Here is a 21219-nt window from a genome sequence, read left to right on the forward strand (position 1 = left end):
CTTTGAAGCGTTGCGAGAGGATAGTTTGAATGAATTGTTCATAATTCAAGTAAGTCAAAAGGAAAACTTTGAATCTAAAAGCGTTTTTAGAAGGCAGCTCTTATAATTATTTATCAAGCTTGTTGAGGGAAAGTTTGAGATAATAGAGTACCGTAAAACTTTGATCACCGGGGTAATTTTGGGCAATAATGAATTTTAACACATTATCATCAATAGCTCAGCCCATTGTTTGAATTTTCAAAAACTGTTTTGAGCATTTGAAAGCCTATTTCTTGAGTATCAAATGGGCAAATTTTGATTTGTAATTGAATTTTTTTTCTGGTAGATAAAATTTATTATCAAAATGCTAAAATATCTACGTTTTAAAAGGCTCGAAAACAAACAGCTCTCCTGATGATACCAAAAAGCATTTAGATGCAAACGGGTTGTTGAAAGTGGAAAAACAACTATTTTTCTTTGTATATGAACAGTTATAGTGCTATTTTTATAGTCATTTAATGATAAATTCTTGATATTTAAAAAATAAGGACTTTTTCCAAGAGTAAGGAAAAATGGATATGGACCCTATCAAATTGAACACTTTGAATAAAAAATAAATGGAAATAGTGGGAGAGCCTACAGAAATGTGTGAAGGTAGAATTTCATTCGTATTTTGTAGCTCGAACTATTTAGCAAATAATTTATTTTTTGCCCCTAAATGTATGCACCATAATAATTTTTTTTTCGATTACAAATATTTTTTAAAAGGAAACGTTAAAAAGCATGGTAAAATTTAAAAACTAGCAGTTGTAAATATTATGAAGGTGTTTTGTATCATTTATGATCAAGAAAACTCGTAAAAATAGAGACTGACCAATGTTACCCCAAAGCATCAGATTCAAAACAAAGACAAAATCGATTTTTAAATCAAGTTTAAAGTAGTCTAATAAATTAATGCAACCATGTTTTACGTTCATAGGAGTCCAGTACTGGTTTTAAAAATATGAAACATGTCACATTCCCCTCAAAAGAAAACATAATTGAAAAATATTGAAAAAAAGTGATCAATCTTACCCCGGATTACGGTACAATAAAGCGAGTTAGCGAGATATGATAGCTAGAAAAACTGTCTAAAAATTGAAGTGCATGAAGAGATGTCTTTAAAATTAAAGCAAATCGATTGAAAAGTTTGAAATGCGTTAAGAAAAATACCATTACAGCATGTTGATTGTATCGAATATTTAAACAAATATTTGTATAATAACTTTCAGCAATACTTAAGCAGACATCTGTTTTCTATTCAATGGAATAATGTTTAGACATAGATTCACTAATAAACTTAAAAAAAAGAATGTTTAGGATGAAATCTTTGGCTGTTTTCAAGTGGAAGCGTTATTACAATTTTATTACAAAAGATGGTTAAATTGGCTAAATGCGCGAATGCGAACGCGCGAATGAAATCAATGTTTTTAGCTATATTCTTTTTTTTTCTTTTAATATTTTCGTACACCAATATGTTAAGGGCAAACATAAACACTCTGTTATCTCACTTTCTAATCATTAATAAACCTACATAGAAGCTTTAATTTCTTGTACTTTTGATGATCATCTGAATTATGAACAAAAATCACCCAAATTTGGATTAATTTAGATCTTTAACTTGATCGGCGTGCACATGTGATAATCACCTTCAGAAACATAACGATAATGAGGCGTCCCAGACAATGTGACAATTAATTAAAACCTCAACGCCACACAATCTCAAAGCACAACATTGTTACGGAAATCATGCTTCTCCTTTTCAAAACATGTGTTCAGCCCTAGTTCAGTGGTGGCTCCATAGAGTTGTGTTTAGTGATGATTACGATTACGAGCAAAACAGAAATCGTTATTCCCATAGGCATTTCATCGCCTTCAGGCCAACTTCCAGACCACTTTTAGCCGTGAATCGTCGTAATCTCCTTTTGATGACTGGGACTGGGACTGGGATTTCAATTTTTGCCGACAGTGTTGACACTAGTTTTGGCAAACGTTTAAACTGATACTAAAAAACCCTAATGGGTGTTACTAGGGAGGGAAATTTGTCATCGCTTCGTGTTTTTTTTTTTTGTAATGTGGTCAAATTTTCCCTACGGACCCTCCAAAATGTCTACACATTTACAATGGCAGATGTGTGTCCTTCTCGTTTGTCCCAAAATGGAACTGAAGAGAAAGTAAAAAAAAGAAACCACCGGATCCACAGCTCGTTAGAATGTCATTTGCTGTCAGTTTTCTTTGCTTCTTTTTTTCGTTGTTGTGCGGTACCTCTTTTCCAGAATCCAGAACATCTTCAGCAGGCAAGTTCAGCAGGCTCCACGGGTGGGATCACAAATGGGGGTTTTCAGCAATTGGATCGACACAGATATACGACAGCTAGTGTGTCGTCTATCAAAACAGGGGAAGAAATATTCGACATCATTTCTCCTTCATTCAGAAGTTTCTGAGAAAATTATTTTTTGGTTCCAAACTAATTTGAATAAAAAATAGATTTGTAATTTGATCTTAGAAGTGAAACTTCAGATTTTAGATACGCATTCCAAAATTTTAAACAAAGCCAAAATATTTTTTTTAATGGTTTTGCTAAAGTGAATTCCTTTATTCTGCAGAACATTATTTCAAAAATTATCCGGTGAACCGAAAAGCAGGTCGAACAATTTCCATAAAATGTGCAAACTGAACAATGTTGGTTCTGGGACGATAAGCCACATCATCAACACTTTTGCACGTTACAGAAGAAAGTACAGGGAGGGCAAATAAACAAAAAAAACCAAGAGTAGCCAAGCTGCAAAAATAACACCGTAATAAATACCCGCCTAAATGACCCGTCGTCGTTTGCTGTAAGCTCACTTTTTGCCCAGATTTTAAGGTTCACAACGACGGCCGGCCGATGGCAGCCGGAGGTTTCATGCTCAATTGAGCAATTTGTTTTCCTTGCCACACCGCTCAAAACGCAATCCGAAAGCGAAGCTCGTATTTTTTTATTCCATAAAGGTTCAAAGCTGTTTATCATCATGGAAAGAGCACAGGAAGGATTTGAATTTTCGAGAAAGGTTCTTACGAAAGGGTGTTCTCTACCCACTGCAATCCATTTTCCTCCCACTGACTCAAATCGACTATTCTGTAACACCAACAACATTTTACATTAGTCACGCACGATTAATTTTCTGCACTGCCGAAGATGAACTATTATTGGATGCATAGTGCAAGATTTTCAGTCGATGCCATTGCACTGCGGGTTTTTAGTAGTGTAGTTATTGAAAGAATTGTAATAGATTTTTTTAGTGAATAGTGAAAATGAATTTGAATTTTCGATTTATCTATAAGAGCGAAGTTTTAATTTTTTAACCTCTTTTATATTTGTAGAAACGTGACACAGACAACTTATGAATCAAGCGGGAATATATCGAGTACAATTTCGTTCAGCTTATTAGCGTTTTCACGTAAATTTGGCAGATAATATTAATGTAATCATCGAAATAGTTTGACAATATTAGACGGTAAACATTATGCTCACGAGTTTTCTTTCTTTGAAATACATTCAGAATTTGTCAAAAGTGTCTTCTAACCTAATCCTTGGGTAACCTCGGTCCAGGCCCGTGCGGAGGTCCCGTCTATGAGGGAAATTTCGAAATTCCAATTTACTTATAAGTAATAAAAATTCAAAAAATACACAATAAATAATGGAATTGATTTCTTAAAAAAAAATCCTAATTCTGACCTTAACACAAACTTGAAAAAATAGTTCAACTGTCACGATTTAAAATTAATCAAAGCAAAATTTCAGATCGAAATTTCGAAAATGTAATAAGATGACCTTCAAAAACCTTAAATTTTCTTTGGAAATTAAAAAAAAAATACGAAGATGAAAAAAAAAAACAAAGATGAAGCCAATGAAACAAGTTGAGCACCACTGACTTTCAGTGTGTGCTGCTCGGCTAACTTTTACCCAAAACACAAACACGCAAAACCCAAATCTGTAGCAATTATAATTATTTACTTACACACGACATTTTAAAAACTTAACCTAGCTTACATTATTACTCACGGGCCCGTTCCTACCATAACATCAAAACAATAACAACAATCATATCACAGCTGCTTGGACGGCACAGAGTTATCACAGCTTTTTTTCTTCTTATCACAATCGTATCCGGTGAACTGGCAACCCTGCCACGCTCAACTGCTTCGACGGGCGTACCGCAGCTGCCCGGAGCACTTCCGGCTCGATCAGCTTACTTTCGCAAAAACGGGACTCGCCAAACCAAGATGGCGAAAATCGAGTCCCGAAAAGCGATTGGCTCAGCTCCCAAAAACGACCTGCCGATTGTTAATTTTGGCTTCATATAAACTACTTTTCAGCACAGTAATTTGGCTACTCACCCGCTAGGGGTCGCTTTCTTCCGGCACCTTCAATTCACAACGTCGGATGGGTGAATCCCAGGGCAGCAGTTCCGTGTGTGCTCTGTAAGGTCGAAAGTGTCTTAACACCATTTGTAGGAGGGGATTTTCAATTTGCTTCACTCACCCTACTATCTGGTTTGCGCTGCTTCAAATATTCTTTCGCGCTCTACATCTCTCAGCACAACGCTAACATCAACCTACGATGAGAGGCGAGTTTTTAGATAAAACACAAAATGAATCCTTACTGCTTTACCGTTGCTTCCGCACAGGTTGAATCTTGTCGGTGCTGGCTCGGTCGATGCTGTTACGTGTCGCTCACAATCAGTTGTCTGGGATTTGGAGGAATCTCAATTGGTTTATCTGATCCGATTAAAGTGATCGTGCTGTCTCACCTTTTCACTGAGCAAATCCGGGATATCGTCCTTGATCGGCTTCGGTTCCGGTATTCCAATGATAGCAGGCACTTTTTATTCACTGCGATGGCGAATCTAACCGCTTAACCGTTTTCTTGTTCTGGTTGCTTGTTGATGATTGTTGTTGATCGTTGCTCTTTGTTTATGTTGTTTTCTCCACGTGCGCGTTTGACGGCTACACTCTTATTTCTATACACTCATTCTTTGGTATGTTTTCACTCACATGGTAGGACTACACGCTCAAAATAAAATAGCTACACAAACTTAATTATAATGCTACATACACTACCGCAACGGAAGAATTTTTCATGAATCGGAGACAAACGATTCATGAAAAATTCAAAAACCTCCATACCTAGGCAACGATCAGAGACATCGATCTGGCCACCCTAAGGCAACCACGAAACTTCGCAAGCCACAGCAATGCTTGCCAGATCGAAACTTAAAGGCCCAAATCAAAATACTACTCCAGCGACTTCTGGAAGACTTGACCGAACGCCAACGAGTCTTGGCAAATCGTCTCTGACCGTTCCTGTACCAGCTTTCAAATTCTTCTTCAAATTCCAGATCGCGTTGCTTTTGAATGGAGGGTTTTCTTGACGACCCCGTTTATGCTACTTCCCCTAAAATTAGGACTAGTTTTAAACATTTACCATTTACCATTTTTCGTAAAATTTAATAGAAAAATCCAATTAACAGCTTTTCGTACTTCAAAATTTTAATGACTTTGTCCGGAAAGCTATCAATAAATGGTTCAAAATGATGTTCCTCAGTCTGAATAAGAAATTCTGTTGAAAATAAATTTTAGGTAGTTCAGTTTACAAATTTGCAATTCAAATTTTTGAAACTACAAAAGACGAATATAAGAATTGAAATTTTAAAAAAAAATTAAAGCTGCGGACATAAAAATAAGTGCACAGAAATAAAATGTCTATGTTCAGTAGACCACAAAAAAAGGCAAATTCTCCAATCGTAATGTTTTTTCGTTAGCACTTTTTAGGAAATAATTTTTTTCTCTATATTTTTAGTAAGCTAGCAAAAAAAAGTATTGCGAACTATAGGGAATACTTGATCCCATTTTATTGAAAAATTAATACTTTATTAAAGAATTTATGATCCTTTGTTCAGAGAGGCTACAAGTTTTTCAAAAATAAAACAAGTAAAAAGATAAAAGGTAGATTGATTTCTTAACCATATTACTTTTTATTTATTAGTTTTAAAAAGAATTCTAAAAGTTTGTCTTCTACGCTATCGTCATAGCATACTTTCGGCGAAAATTTAGATTTTTTAGACAAAATAATTGTTTTAAGTTTTTATTACCAGGCTATTATTAGAAAACATAGTCTTTGTATAAATATAAGTTATATCGTGCTAAATTGTGAACTTGATTGATTGATGTGATATAAAAATTAATTAATTAAAACTCAAGGAATCAACTAAACTTTTTTTTGCAAAAAATTAGATGCTAACCCAAATTTAGGCACCATGAAGTCCATATCATTCCTCCACGGTTGACATAGTGGAATAAATATTTTCGATAAGTTTTGTTCATATTGAGAACATTTGAAAATTATGAAAAAAGATCCTTAAGTCACATTATTTTAAATTTTTCAACAAAAGTTCAATAACTCAGAAAACATATTTAAGGTAGCAGCATTGTTGATTTGCACAATTTGGCACATTTTTCTAGAAGGTTGTGGCTATTTGCACTACAAACACTTATCGTGAAAAAAAGTTTTTGTGTCTAAAGAGTATGATCACCACTAGATTCACGCACAACCTCTTTACTCTTACATCAAGAGTCAAATTAATCTAAACATTGTAACGTTTATCATGTCTTAAAAACTACGATTTGTCTTTCTTATTTTTTTTTATTAGTGATCAGCGATAAGCTCTTTAAGTTAAAGATCGTCAATTTTTATAGTACTTTAATCTTCAATTAGCAATGTCAATCTCAAGAAGCTATATTTTTTGCATGGGATTTTCATCCTCTAGGATGATTCATCCCTACTCAAGAAGTTATCATCTTAACAGTTGTTTACTTTCTAGACAGTTGCTATAAACTATTCAAAGAGGAGTAAGTCATGACTTTTGGACGAGGCACGCATCAAAAAATTTAAATTAAACTAAAGTAGAACTAGAAATTTTAGGATCGAACAGTAGAAAAAAGATTGCATTAGCGACCTGTGGAAGTTCCCGGAGTTCCAGTAGAAAATATCGAAGACTGATATGGTGAGATCCAACCTTTTAAACAATTTTGAACCTTTATATTGTAAATTTTCTAATAAAGCTTAGTTCTTTTAGAAATGGGACACTTTCCTTTGCTAATAGCTCGTTTACTAGTAATCGGACATTCAAAATTTTGGCAGCAATTTGTTGCCTGTAAAAAGTACTATCCGCCCTGTTTTTTCCAAAATTTAAAAATTACGCATTTTTGAGATATTTACGATGCAAGAGAAAAAGGAAAAAATAATTTTGCACAGTTTCATTCAAAATCCATCATAATCAAATTGATAGCTGACAAAACCGTTGATTATTCGAAGAATTACTATATGTGAGTGGTGGAAAAGTATGCAAGTACCGTCAAAAATGTCCTCAAAGTTCAAATCAAGCATTGGAGTGAAGCATATGATCGGCAACTTCGGCTAAGAGTCATCAGGGAATCAAGTCTCATACCAGCATTTTTAATTTTCAATAAGCGAAAAACTAAGGGTTGATCGCTTAAATTTCCAAATGTTTTTTTCTCCGATAAGCTGAAAGTGTTGCCTGGTAATGAGTCATTCAAACCACACCTCAAACACTAATTTTTTACTAGTTCCAAAGCTCGTAAGCTGTATAGCCGGTTCCGGCTATGGGACAGATGATTTCTGATGAACGACAAAACTTATGAAATACTCTATTTTTAACAAATTTCAGCGATTGAGTCTTATACCATGTCTGCTCGTGGCAAGGTCCCGAGTATATTAAAGTATGTATTTGCTGGTTATTTTTTATGAAATATTATGATTTGCTAAAATTCTGCTCCTGTGGAAAGAAATAACAATATTCAAAACTAAAACTATGGTTTTCGCTGTTTTTAAAAGCCTAAAAAAGTAATCTTTTATGTACCCTTCGCAAACTACGATATATACTAACCGATTATACTTTAAGTTTAATCTCATGATGGTTTTACTTCGTTATTGCCAGATTTTGCCAGCAGAAATTAAATTACAAACGCACAAAAAGTGGCTAAAAAATAATCAAATTTGTTAATTTCGAAACATCTGTATCCACTAAATTGCCCTCAGTTTCTTTTAAAAGAGAAATATCGATCCAAAAAGTAGCGGAAATTGAAGGAAGAGGTTGTAGCCACCTGAAATACAGATTAGACGAAGTATTAGTTTGAAAAACTGATCAATATCATGACAGAAAAAAGTGTGCGCTAGCCGATGGGAGGTACCAAGAATAAAGTAGAATTTATTCTTACAAAAAAACGATAAATATTTTTTTTTAACTTTTTCATGAATTATCATAAAATTACCTTCATTTCCTGCATAGAAAGATTTTAGATCAAACGTAAGGTTTTTGAGATACACGCATTCGTAACTGTCCCATTTCTAAAAGAACTAAGCTTTACACAATGTAATGTAGGTAGTGTAATTGTAGGTTTATGAGTAATCTATATAAAGCGCAAGGTTGCCGAAATTACAGAAAAATCTGTAATTTCACAGAATTTTCAGCTAATTTTCATCACATAATCTGTGTCAAAGAACACATTATTTTGAGAATATTCACACATTTCACAGATTTTTCGATTTTTGTACTTATTTCTAAGATTCTTATCTTTTATGTCAACATTAATTTTAGATTTCTAACTTTGTATTGAAAGGTCATGATAATATTGTTATTGTTTACGATTTTTTCTCAAGTAAAATGTAACAGAGCCGCAATATCAATGCTTTTTTCATCACAGAAAGCCGTCACAAAATGTCTGGGTAAAATCACAGAAAGTCAATTTTTTCACAAAAACACTGGATTTTTTCGCAATCTTGATGAAGCATTTGGAAAAGAACTCCATGCTTTATTCCTCCCATTGCACAGTGGTTAAAACTCGAAAAACGTGATCATGGGCTTTGTGAAGGCTTAAATGTCGAAATATCTTTATGGTATGTTCTACATGTATGTTTTATTGTAAATTTTTTCCTGATCAATTCACCTATAAGTGAGATGATTTTTCTATTTTTTGTATTTAACATTTTATCTTTATGACGTCTTCAAAAAAGTTGTAGATCATTACATTTTAAGAAACTTTGTTGAAGACGTCAAAGTTCTATCTTTTGAAACCATGTGTTTTAAAGATATTTTTTCAAAAACTAACCTCAAAAAAAATTTCGAAGCGAGTTTTGAGACAAACAGCGAGTTTTGAGCGAGTTTTGAGAGAGTTGTGCCAATTGTAAAACTCCACAACTTCATTGAAGATGTCAAGTCACTATTTTGAACTTTTAAGGTACTTTTCGGGAAATTTCTTTAAAAAATTGCATGTTTTTAATGTTCAAAATCTCTGAAAGTTGCAGACATACAAAAACAAAAATATATACGATCTACAACTTTTTTGAAGATGTCATAAAGATAAAATGATAAATACAAAAAAATAGAAAAATTATCGCCCTTATATCATAAAGATATTTTCACATTTAAGCCTCCAAAAAGCCCATGATCACGTTTTTCGAGTTTTAAACCACTGAGCATTGCTCCAGAATCTATTGCGGTATTTACCACATGGTTGGTCTGGCCGTAGCTATCTCTGCAATGCCTGTTTTATGTAACAGGGATTACGTTGAAAAGAAAAATAAAGAATGCAAGTTTTCATTTTCCAGGATGCTTACATGTTTTGGCTATGCTGGTATAAGAAGAAAAAAAGACGAAGTTGATCTAAATTATTCAGATCTAGTTTTTGAAATTCACGGGCCAACTTATGGAAAAGGTAAAAATACGTCAAAAATTCTTCACTTTTTTTTTTGGAAAATTGTTGAATATTACTCAGTTACTTTACGTTATACTTTTTAATCAGTAACCAACTTGCCTTCAAAAAGGTTACAGTGGTTTTCTTTGGAAATATTTTTCACCATCCGGTAAAATATGATAATTTTCAGGAAATTTAAAAAAAAAATTTCCCATTTCCCAAACTGAGCTATGACTAAAAGAATGTAAAAACTAAACAAAGTAAATACCAAAAGCTCCGAAACATTTATATCAAAAATAGCCAGAATTTTTTTTTCTATGAAATTTACTAAAAATTCCGAAAGTTTCTTGAAATTATAAAATTTAATTTTTTTCTCTTTAATTGTACCTCTAGGAAGAATCTGAAACCTTGATTCAAAGAAAGATTCTTAAAAACAAAAAAAAAGATGGAAGATAAATATTAATTTTAAATATTCTAATCATAATATCACCAAAACTTGAGATAAATTTCAAAAGCGGATCAATGATTCGAATTTAGGACGTTGTTATTTATTTCTAAATTTTGCAGATTGTTTTCATTTTCTTTTTCAGAGATATTTAAGCTTAGTTTTTATTTGATGAAAAAAAATCATCCAAATTTGAAACGCACTTTACTTTGTCATTTTTCCATGAAAATCATGAAACATCAAAAAGCAAAGAATTTTCTTGATTTAGTAAGAAGTTATTTTGAAACACTTTTTTGAGCAAATTTACTATTTTTTTTGTAGAAGTTTACAACTTAAAAATTTTTAATACTCTCTAGGATTGAAAAAAATCCGTTGAAAAATGACAAAGTTATGGGCGTTTGAAGTTTTGTTAGTTTATTTTTCACAAAAAAAACTAACCTTGTACATACCAGTATTTTGGAAAAAAAATTGAAAATTTACTAAACATCATGTGTTTTCAAGTTACAAAAATAGCCCGATTTGAAATTTTTCACGGCTTTACGCGATTTCATTCCTTTTTCAGCAATACTGTAGACTCGTTGAGTTTTAGTTTATGTGATAAGATTATTGCCCCGAGTCTGAGTCATGATAAGACACAATTTAATAGGAAAATTAATTTCTAGCTCAAACTTCATCCTCTATAGTAAATTGTTTGCTGTCCAGAACACATCTGATTTTGTTTTAAATTTAAATAAAATGGAAGGCAATTTTTAAAAATTAATGCTAAAGGTTTTTTTAACCTCTATTATAAGATTTTACAAATGAACCTCCATATTTCACATCTTTTTTTTTTTATTTTCGTTTCAATATTTAAATTTTTCAAAATTTCAAAAGTGTGTCTATTTTTTCAGTTTTTTTTATTATATCTTTTAACTTATACTGTCCAATTTATTTTCCTACATCAGTAAAGGTCACTTCACTTTTCATCTTTTACAAGCAGGGATTGTTTACGGCATATATAGAATATTCTTTTCCCCTGCCCCTGAATGCTGAAGTGCAAATTGCATCTCAACTGTTGATGGTTCATTCTTCCAGCTAGGGAAAAAGAGAGCTTCTTTTGTCGGGAAAAATCTCTTGATCCTTGCTTTGTATACCACAACCGCAAATGGCAGCGGTTTTTGTGAGGGGAAGAGATTTTCCAAAGGATATGTGTTGGTTTTTTTTTGCTGGTTCCTCTTCTGAATCCTTCATTGATTGATGTGTGTAGAAGTTGCTTCTCTATCTTCTTTTTTGTTCACTCGGCTTAAAGATGTCGTCTTCGTCGTCTGTTCGATTGTATAGAATGTGCATATGGTGGTTTTTTGCGGTAGAATAAATTTGCAGCTCCATCTTGAATCCCGGCTCAAGATTATCCAAGGACGCCTGATTTATGCTGCTTATACACGGTTGAGAAAAAAATTGTTCAACCTGGTTTTTACCACTTTTCATTGAGAGCTGTCACATACAGCTTACCAACACAAATAAAGTCGTGAGATAAGTTTGTCAAACAGACTTCTGAACGTGAAGAATCACACAACACACCTTCTGATTTACCGATGTTCACCTGACTTACGATGATTCTCCCACCTGCTGGAGGGAAGTAAAAATCTCACATTGACATACGAACTGTACCAGAAAGATCACTTGTCACAGCATATTTCAAACACAAGAACCTTGCTGTCATTCACAAGGACTTGTCCCCGTCTCTTTTGAATATTTGAAGTGAAAAGTGGATGCTTCTTTCAGCGAATAATGCTTACCTGGAATAGAAAATATTTCAAAAAGGGAAAGATGAACACAGGATTACAACAAATTAGAAGAAAAAACTGTCCGAAAAAAATATACATTAACCCTTGTAACACTTATTCAATAGTGAGAAAAACCCTTATAACTATTTTGAAAAGTGGCTCCAGAGAGTGTAAAAGGCTCCAGAGGAAGGGCACCCAAAACGTGACCTAAAATTCAAACAAACACCCAGCACCCAGTTCCATATTTTCCAAATTTCAAATTCATTTACCTCCTTCTTTCACTCCAAACCAAGCTCAGGTGTGTTAAATTTTCATTACGAAAAGATGTCGCCAATTCCGAGTGTACGTACACGTACACGTACAGGCAAACACAACTTACGGGAAAACAAATAGATTCGAAAATTGTTCCGGGCAAAAATAAAGAGCCCAGCATTCCACCTTACTACCTACTAGCAATTGGCAGAAATAACCCGGAAAATGTACACAACCAAAAATCCTTCTTATAGAATCCGGCACACGAGGGTTCCCAGCTGTGTGAAACAGGGAGACTTGAAAGTATTAAATTTTAATAAACCTCGTTTGTTTCAGCTATTTTTTTATTTTTTTGGTTACTACTGGCTCTGGGAGATGAAATTTTAAAACAAAGAAATAACGAACATTTGGAACCCAGCATATAGCATGAAGATTACCCGAGACTCGTCGGAACCAGAAGCAGGAGCTTTGTCTTTGGCCCCGGAAAAAGGAATCCCCTAAGTAACGCTAAACGAAACTGGGACAGGTAATGTTCACCTGTGCTTTTGCAGTGGGTGCATTCAGAGAGAAGACAAAAAATCAGCTCATTCACTAAACGAAAGGGAGGAGCGTAATGTGATTATATTTCTCCCGAAAAAACCTATCCTGCTGTATAGTAAACATAAAATTGGAAGAAATCCTATTTGAAAAAAAAATGAACAAATTCATTTGAATTTATAATCAATTGTAGCAATTTTTATCATTTTTCTGTTTTTGTCATTTTTGTAAATTTTTTCGTAGTTTTTGTAATTTTGGAAATTTTTGTAATTTTTGTAATTTTTGTAATTTTTGTAATTTTTGTAATTTTTGTAATTTTTGTAATTTTTGTAATTTTTGTAATTTTTGTAATTTTTGTAATTTTTGTAATTTTTGTAATTTTTGTAATTTTTGTAATTTTTGTAATTTTTGTAATTTTTGTAATTTTTGTAATTTTTGTAATATTTGTAATTTTTGTAATTTTTGTAATTTTTGTCATTTTTGTCATATTTTGTCATTTTTGTCATTTTTGTCATTTTTGTAATTTTTGTCATTTTTGTCATTTTTGTCATTTTTGTCATTTTTGTCATTTTTGTCATTTTTGTCATTTTTGTCATTTTTGTCATTTTTGTCATTTTTGTCATTTTTGTTATTTTTGTCCTTTTTGTCATTTTTGTCATTTTTGTCATTTTTGTCATTTTTGTCATTTTTGTCATTTTTGTCATTTTTGTCATTTTTGTCATTTTTGTCATTGTTATTTTTCCTTTGATTGTCACCCATGAATCATGATGCAATTTGCAATGGGCTCGATCTGAAATTTCCTCTGGTGCAATCAAAAAATTTTATTTATTGGGTTGAGGGCAGAATAAAATGCTTATAAAAAAACAGGACACAAACCCCAATGTACTTCTCTTTCAAGCACCTTGCTCCACTGCTAAATAATTCCCACCGCGCTCGACGGCATCGTTTTTCACCTTTTTCATCACCTTTCTGCCAGCAAGGTTGATTCGAAAAGTGAAAGTAAATGCCACTTTTTACCCCGGTACCTTATACAACGGCATCCACCAGGACCAGCTTTGTCGTTACCTGATATTGTTTTTGAAAATAAAAAGAGTGGAGAACCACTAGAACATGCTGATTTTACTTCTTTTTTCATATTTTTTATTAAATTTTTAACGATGATTGATGTAGAAATAACTCAATCATAAAAAATTTTGAAATAAAAACTTTCAAAAACTTTCGATGTTTATTATTTCTTTATCAAGGATTCGAGTAAATTTTTGAAATTTTCCAATTCAATTCCAAATAACTTTTAGAAAAAAAAATCTTTCAACAAATTTGCTAACAAATTTGTTTACAAGTATTGGCACGTTCTTTACCAACGTTCAATAACTTGTCGGGCAGCGGAGGTCCACACTACACCACAAAACGACACCAGCCAGATGGGCGAGAAATTGGCGTCTTTCGAACGATAGCCAGGGGACAGAGCGACCGTACCAGTTTTGCAGCTAATAAGGATTATAATTTTATGAGCTTTGCGGGTTGCAGCAACTCAACAACACAAAATGCCAAGCTTATTTATCTGTGGCGTGGTGAAGTTGAAGGTGCTTTGCCATCTGGTTTTCTCGCCCAACACGAGAGATTTTTTTTCTCGATTCCAATGAATTCAGTACGTGTTCAAGTAAACATATGTCAGAAAAAAGAACTTGACTGCTACAGAGAACTTTCGTTGAGAATTGAAGAGGTTAAAATCAAGAAACAAGTACGAAAACGATAAACAATAAACAATAAACGATAAATGATAAACAATCACAAATAAAACTTGTGTTTTTGGAAAAGAAAGTTACTATTCATGCATTATCTACTGAACAACTGGAAGTAAAATAACTAAAAAAGCAACTAAATGTAATTTTTTCCCTAGGTACAGTTTTTTCATCAACATGCCAGACAAATGTATCAGCAAGGGGAAATCAAAAAAAAATTCCTGAATGAAAACCGAAAAGTTAAATCAACTTTAACTGACCGACAACAACACCACAAAACTGTTGGAACTCGCCAAAATGCTGGATTTGAAGATCCCCTGCGAATGCACAGAGGAGAGAATTGAAGGAAAATCAACAAATGGCTAAAGTAAACGGAAAATGTCGGCCGACTCTTCGACAGAGATCGGGGTTTCTCAGATTATAAAATATAAATTGACGCAGATTTGCTACTGCTGAGAATTTGCTTCTCTTCCGCTTTTTGGATTCCCTCCCAAAGGGATTTTCGGTACACCTGGGCTTCCAGCATCTGGCATTCGAAATCTCAAAACCTCCACTAAAGCCTAGTAAAATCAGGGATCAAACAAACCGGAAGCGTGGATTTTTGTATCCCACGGTGGTCCACAAGCTCACTTTTGTTTCCGAATCTTTTGAGCGCGGAACAGGCTCTCGGTAATCGTAATTCTTCATCCGGAACGATGAGAATGACTTCGTCGTGGTTTTATTCGCAAATAACCAAGGGGGCGGTTTGATGAGGATTTTTCCAAGAGATTAGTTCGACTGAAGGTGTTTTGTTTCACGAATGGAAATACTTTTTCATAATTTCATACCGCAGTTGTACTACTAAATTCGGGCGAGATTATTTCGATTTTGCACTGACTTCCAAAAAGAAATATCTTGACTCGTCTGACAGATAAATCATATTAAAGGTTGATACGGTCAAAATTTGGTCAATATCATCTTGACGTATTCCTTTCAATTTTGCATTTAAAAAACCTGAACACCCCTCATTTTGAAGGTTTGTGTGTGTAGAATGTTGCTCCTATTTGATTTTGGAATTCACTCTTCAGTTGTCAAAAAGCCGTCCAAGAAAGAAGAGCAGCGTATCAAAATTTTGCTCGCGCATCGCAAAATCCGAGCTACTCGTACGCAAAGCTGGCAAAATCGCTAAAAATTGCCAAATCAACCGTTGCAAATGTAATTAAAGTGTATGGAGAACGTTTGTCCACAGCCAAGCAGTCTAGATCGGGGGGGAAATCGAAAACCGGAAGCCGCTGAGACGGCAAAGAGAGTTGCCGGTAGTTTCAAGCGAAACCCTAACCTCTCTCTCCGATATGCCGCGAATAAGCTGGGTGTATCGTCTTTAACCATGCATCGAGCCAAAAAACTATCGGACTATCGACTTACAAGAAGGTAGTGACTCCAAATCGCGATGATAAACAAAATACGACGGCCAAAGCGCGATCCCGGAGGCTGTACACGACGATGCTGACGAAGTTTGACTGCGTGGTAATGGACGACGAAACCTACGTCAAAGCCGACTACAAGCAGCTTCCGGGATAGGAGTTTTATACGGCAAAAGGAAGGGGAAAGGTAGCAGATATTTCCAAGCTCATGAAACTGTCAAAGTTCGCGAAGAAATATCTGGTTTGGCAAGCCATCTGTACCTGTGGCTTGAAAAGCAGCATTTTCATAGCTTCCGGGACTGTCAACCAAGAATTTTACGTGAAAGAGTGTTTGAATAAACGTCTGCTGCCTTTCCTGAAGAAACACGGTTGTTCCGTACTGTTTTGGCCGGATTTGGCATCTTGCCATTCCGGTAAAAAGGCCATGGAATGGTACGCCGCCAACAACATGCAGGTGGTTCCCAAGGACAAGAGCCCTCCCAACACGCCAGAGCTCCGCCCAATTGAGAAATATTGGGCTATTGTCAAGCGGAGCCTAAAGAAGACCAAAAAACTGCTAAGTACGAGCGGCAGTTCAAGGCAAACTGACTTTCTGCGGCGAAGAAGGTGGCTGTACAAAATCTGATGGCAGGGGTTAAGCGTAAGGCCCGGCAATTCGGATTTGGAAAAGCGGAAGCCTAACAGATTATTTTTCCTGAATTTTATACTAATTAAACTTAAAAAAAAAAAATTAATTTGATTTTTAAAATAAACGATTTTACCGATTTACACGCGTTTTCCCTTGACCAAATTTTGACCGTATCACCCTTTATCGTAAATTTTCTTCAAAAATATTAAAATTTTCAAACGATTTTGGACTGATTTTTTTACTTCACGAATTCCCTTTGCAATTTTGGTAACAAGCGTGTGGCTTCTCAAAATTAGGGTGGCAATAGATGTATGGGAAAAATTTCATAATCCAATTTTAAAAACCGACCATACACATTTTGAAGATTGGCCCTAAAAAACTGACTTGTGCAAAATTTCAGCTCAATCGGACTTGATTTATGAGTGCTTCAAAGCGCTTAAAATTTCAGCTTTTGATGCTCAAAAACCACCAAAGGAAATCGGAAAAACGGAAATTTTAATTTTGATATCAAACTGCATAAAACATCAAAATCTGATGTTATATCGAAAAAAAATTTTTTGTCAAAAATCGACTTTGATTTTTTTTAAATCACATAAAGGGGGAGCAAAGGAAATCCGAAATATCGATATTTTAATTTTGATGCAAAATGACTAAGGAATGCATGAAACAACGAGATCTGGTCTTATCTAGAAAAAATCGTCTTTCTGGGCAATTTTTTCGGATTACCTGCCGATTTTTTCGAAAATCCCAGTCGAAACCAAAGTCCAGAAAGTCGATTTTTGGCCAAATATAAAGTTCAATTGATGTTCTGACTACGAAATTGATCGTGAGAGAGCAAATATAAGAACATTTCTATATGAAAATAAAAACGATAGATTAAGCTTTTATTTTAATCGGAAAAACCTTCCTTTCAAGCTCAGTAACCTTTTTCTCTTAGGTCAAATAACACTAGGGAATAACATTTTTGATGCCTATGTTTTCGAAACTGTTTTTGGAAGATTTTGGTGTCCAGAATTAGAATAGTTTGCCAGATTTAGTCTATCTGTTCTTGTTTCCGTGATATGGCGGGTGGAATTTTTTCTGAAATCGATCTGGATCTGGAATTCTAAGTAAAATCGATCACTTATAACTGATGAACCTACAAACCTAAATCAAATCGAAAACTGATTTTGAATCTCTTTACTATTCTTCAATCAATCAAGGATTCAGATTTTGCCTAGATATGATGAATAACATTACAACTATTTCTGAAACCTTTTAGGACAGTTTTCTAGTATTTGATATTGGGGATTTTAATTTATTTAAGAACTTTGTTGAAAACTGCAAAACGATTGGAATTATGGTTTGACAAATATCTCAAATTCAAGTAGGGTTAAAATTTCTTAAAAATTTCATCAAAATTGCCGTATTCAGCAAAATTAGAAAAAATAACTTCTATAACTATTTTTTCTGAAGTCAAAATTAAAAGCGATCTTCGGGAAAGTTAATCATTGAATTAAAACCCTTAACTCACAAATCTGTGTAATCCTCTACAGTTTTGCCAAAAAAATGCACAAATTCATTAAATGAAATTTTACCTTATTTCCAAAAATATTTCGAAGACATGAGCTGGTAGAAAAAAAACTAATTGCATATTTGGAAATAGCCCCTCCAAATGTAAATTCTGTTGCCTTGTGTTGCCTTATGGATTTGTTCAAAACTACGTCGAGATTCAATCAACCATATTTGTAGAATTGTTTACGCATACTCACATTAATAGGAACCATAATGGTGATTTATTGAGTCATGATAAAATAAAAGGTGTCAAAATGGCATACGAATTTGAGCTTTGGTAAGACATCCCTTAAAGTTGATCAAATGAGTTGCAAATTGGTTTAGTGCCAGGAAGCAATTCTAGATTCCAAGTGTTTGTACGCAGTATTTTTTACAGCCACCCGGACGGAAAGCAGAGGAACTACTTAGTACAATGTGAAAAAAACATTGAAAAAATATTCAATCTTAAATATTTCGGGAAGTAAAAATAATATTTGATTGTGTAGTGACTATGTGTATTGAATATAGTAATTGTTATCTATGCAATTAGTCATATGAAAATAAATCTGATCTGTAAAATAAGCATCTAGTCTTAAGTATAAAAATTATCTAACGATTTATATCAGTAGATGTAGATGGCTTCTCGACATTCTACTCTTGAGAGAGTAAGAAAGGAGATAGTGAGCGAGAGTCTTGGAGGAAGAAAGAGACAGAAAAATTAGGTAACTATCGTATGTTTGAAAATCAGTGAAAAAAAATTGATTCGAAGATGACGAAATTCGTGAAAAACAAAATGGCTTAAAATTTTATAGACTCCCTTCGGGCCCGAGGAAAACCACCCAACGTGCCGGTGAGGGATGTGCTGGCTATGCTTGACTTGGACTACATGTTCGAAATGTACCTTTTCCTTAAAGCTATCGATCTTCGCCTATGATTATTTTTATTTTTCATGTTTCCCTTTCTATCTTCCTATTCCTCTAAAATAAAAGTGTTAAGCTAAGAAATAAATTGTAAAAAAACGAGTTTGGCTCCTTAAAGCCTAAAGGTATGAGCCGTTTCAAATAAAGAACTTACAAAAAAAAAATGGCTTAAAGTCATCAAAATGTAGTAAAGAAACATGCATGTGCTAAGTAACGAATGAAATTTTAAAGATTTAAGAATGCCTAATTTGATTAGATTGTTAGCTCCGAGAAGCTTTTATCTTCGCCTTGAATCCCGATGCCAACATGAAGTAATACATTAAATAAAATAATTGCGACGATAATTTGAGAACCAAATTTCCATTGAGGAAAAATAGAAGTTTCCATTAGTGTATTCTCCGTAAGAAAGTTTTACGGAAATCTTTCCTTAAAAAGACATTTTCTTTCGAATAATCCCTGCGAGGACATGTAAACACCAAATCCTTTCGAAATTTCAAAATGCCTTCTTGAGAGGACATTTTCCGAGTGACCAATCCCTGTGAGGACATAAAAAATTCCCGAATCCTTGTGAGGATATTTTTTTTGGAAGTTATTTACTCTTGTAGAAGTTTTCCGACATAGATATTTTGAAAATTGTTACAATAACTCGCCTAGAAGACATTTCCGAACGAACAATCCCTGTGAGGACATTGTAATTACTCAAATCCCTGGTCGAATATTTTCAGAGAGAACTTTCCTCGTGAGGATATTTATTTTAAGAGTATATTTTCCCAAAACTATCCCTGTGAAGACATTAATGATTCTAAAATCCCTGCGAGGACTTTTCCATTAACGAAATTTTTCGAGAAGCCTTCCCTGAGAAGACATTTTCAGAACGACCAATCCCCATTAAAACGCTATTTGCTAGTTAGTCCGCTACATTTTTGTTTGTATGTTTATTTTTTAACTTAATTTGAAGAGAAATTATGGCTTAAAAACTCCATCACCTTGTGGAAAATAACATTTATCAGCTCGACGAATTGCCCCTAGTGGAGTTTGTAAATCCACCAGAAATCAAGTGAGAAAAAAAAATTGTCAACAAAAAAGTAGCGGACTAATTAGAACAATCTGTGCGAGGACATTGTTATCATCCAAATCTCAGTGAGGATACCGAGAGTTCTTTCATCATGAGAAAATTTTCACTGAAAGGAAATTCCCTGAGGACATTTTTCGAACGAACAAGGACTTTGGAAACTTCCAAATCCCTGCGAGGATTTTATCCTCGTGAAGAATTTTATTGAGAGGACATTCCTCTCGCAAACTATCTCAGTAAAACATTGAAATTTTCAAAATCCCTGCGAGGACCTTTGTTTCAGAGAGGAAATTTTTAAGAAGCGTTACCAGAGAGGACATTTTTAAAAAGAATAACATTTGACATTGCTTAAGTTTTTCGTGAAATCTATCCTTGCTACCACCCTGTTGAAACTACTGGATACAACTCTGTCAACTATGAACTGAGAGAGAAGAATGAGGTTAAGTTGTAACGTGTAAGGCAAGAGGACAAGACGCAAAAAGATTAAAAAGTTATAATTGTTACAAACTTAGTGTTTTATTTAGTAAAACACAATATTTTGGCGACGAGGTAATTACTCGGAAAGTTTTTCGCGCTAATCCGAAAAGTTCGCGAGTGTCAGTATGTCCGAAGACGGAGAACAAAATCTTCTGGGATTTCCGGAACCTTCGCAGCAGGAGCTGATTAAGCAGATGGCGGATCAAAACACACGTCTTCTGTCTCTTCTGGAACGCCTCTCTCTATCACAACAGGGAGCTCCATCAGCTCCATCAGCTCCAAATCTGCGAAGTGCCGACCAAATTGTCGAATCACTATCATCGACAATCCGGGAATTTCATTTTGACCCCACAGCCGGATTGACATTTGACGGATGGTTTAGTAAGTACGAGGACCTTTTCCGAGAGGATGGCAGAGCCTTAGACGATGCTGCAAAAATACGACTTCTTCTCCGCAACCTGAGCGTCGAGGTTCATGAAAAGTTTTTGAACTACCTTCTGCCACAACATCCACGCGACTTCACCTTTGATCAAGTAGTCGATAAGCTTAAGGCAATATTCAGTCAGCAAAAATCCGTTTTCAGTCGACGTTATGATTACCTCCAAGTACAAAAAAGTGATGCTGACGACTATGTCACTTACGCTGCGAAAGTTAATCGTCATTGTGAGAA

Source organism: Uranotaenia lowii, chromosome 1 (genome assembly GCF_029784155.1).
Source record: "Uranotaenia lowii strain MFRU-FL chromosome 1, ASM2978415v1, whole genome shotgun sequence".
NCBI classification, from domain to species: domain Eukaryota; kingdom Metazoa; phylum Arthropoda; class Insecta; order Diptera; family Culicidae; genus Uranotaenia; species Uranotaenia lowii.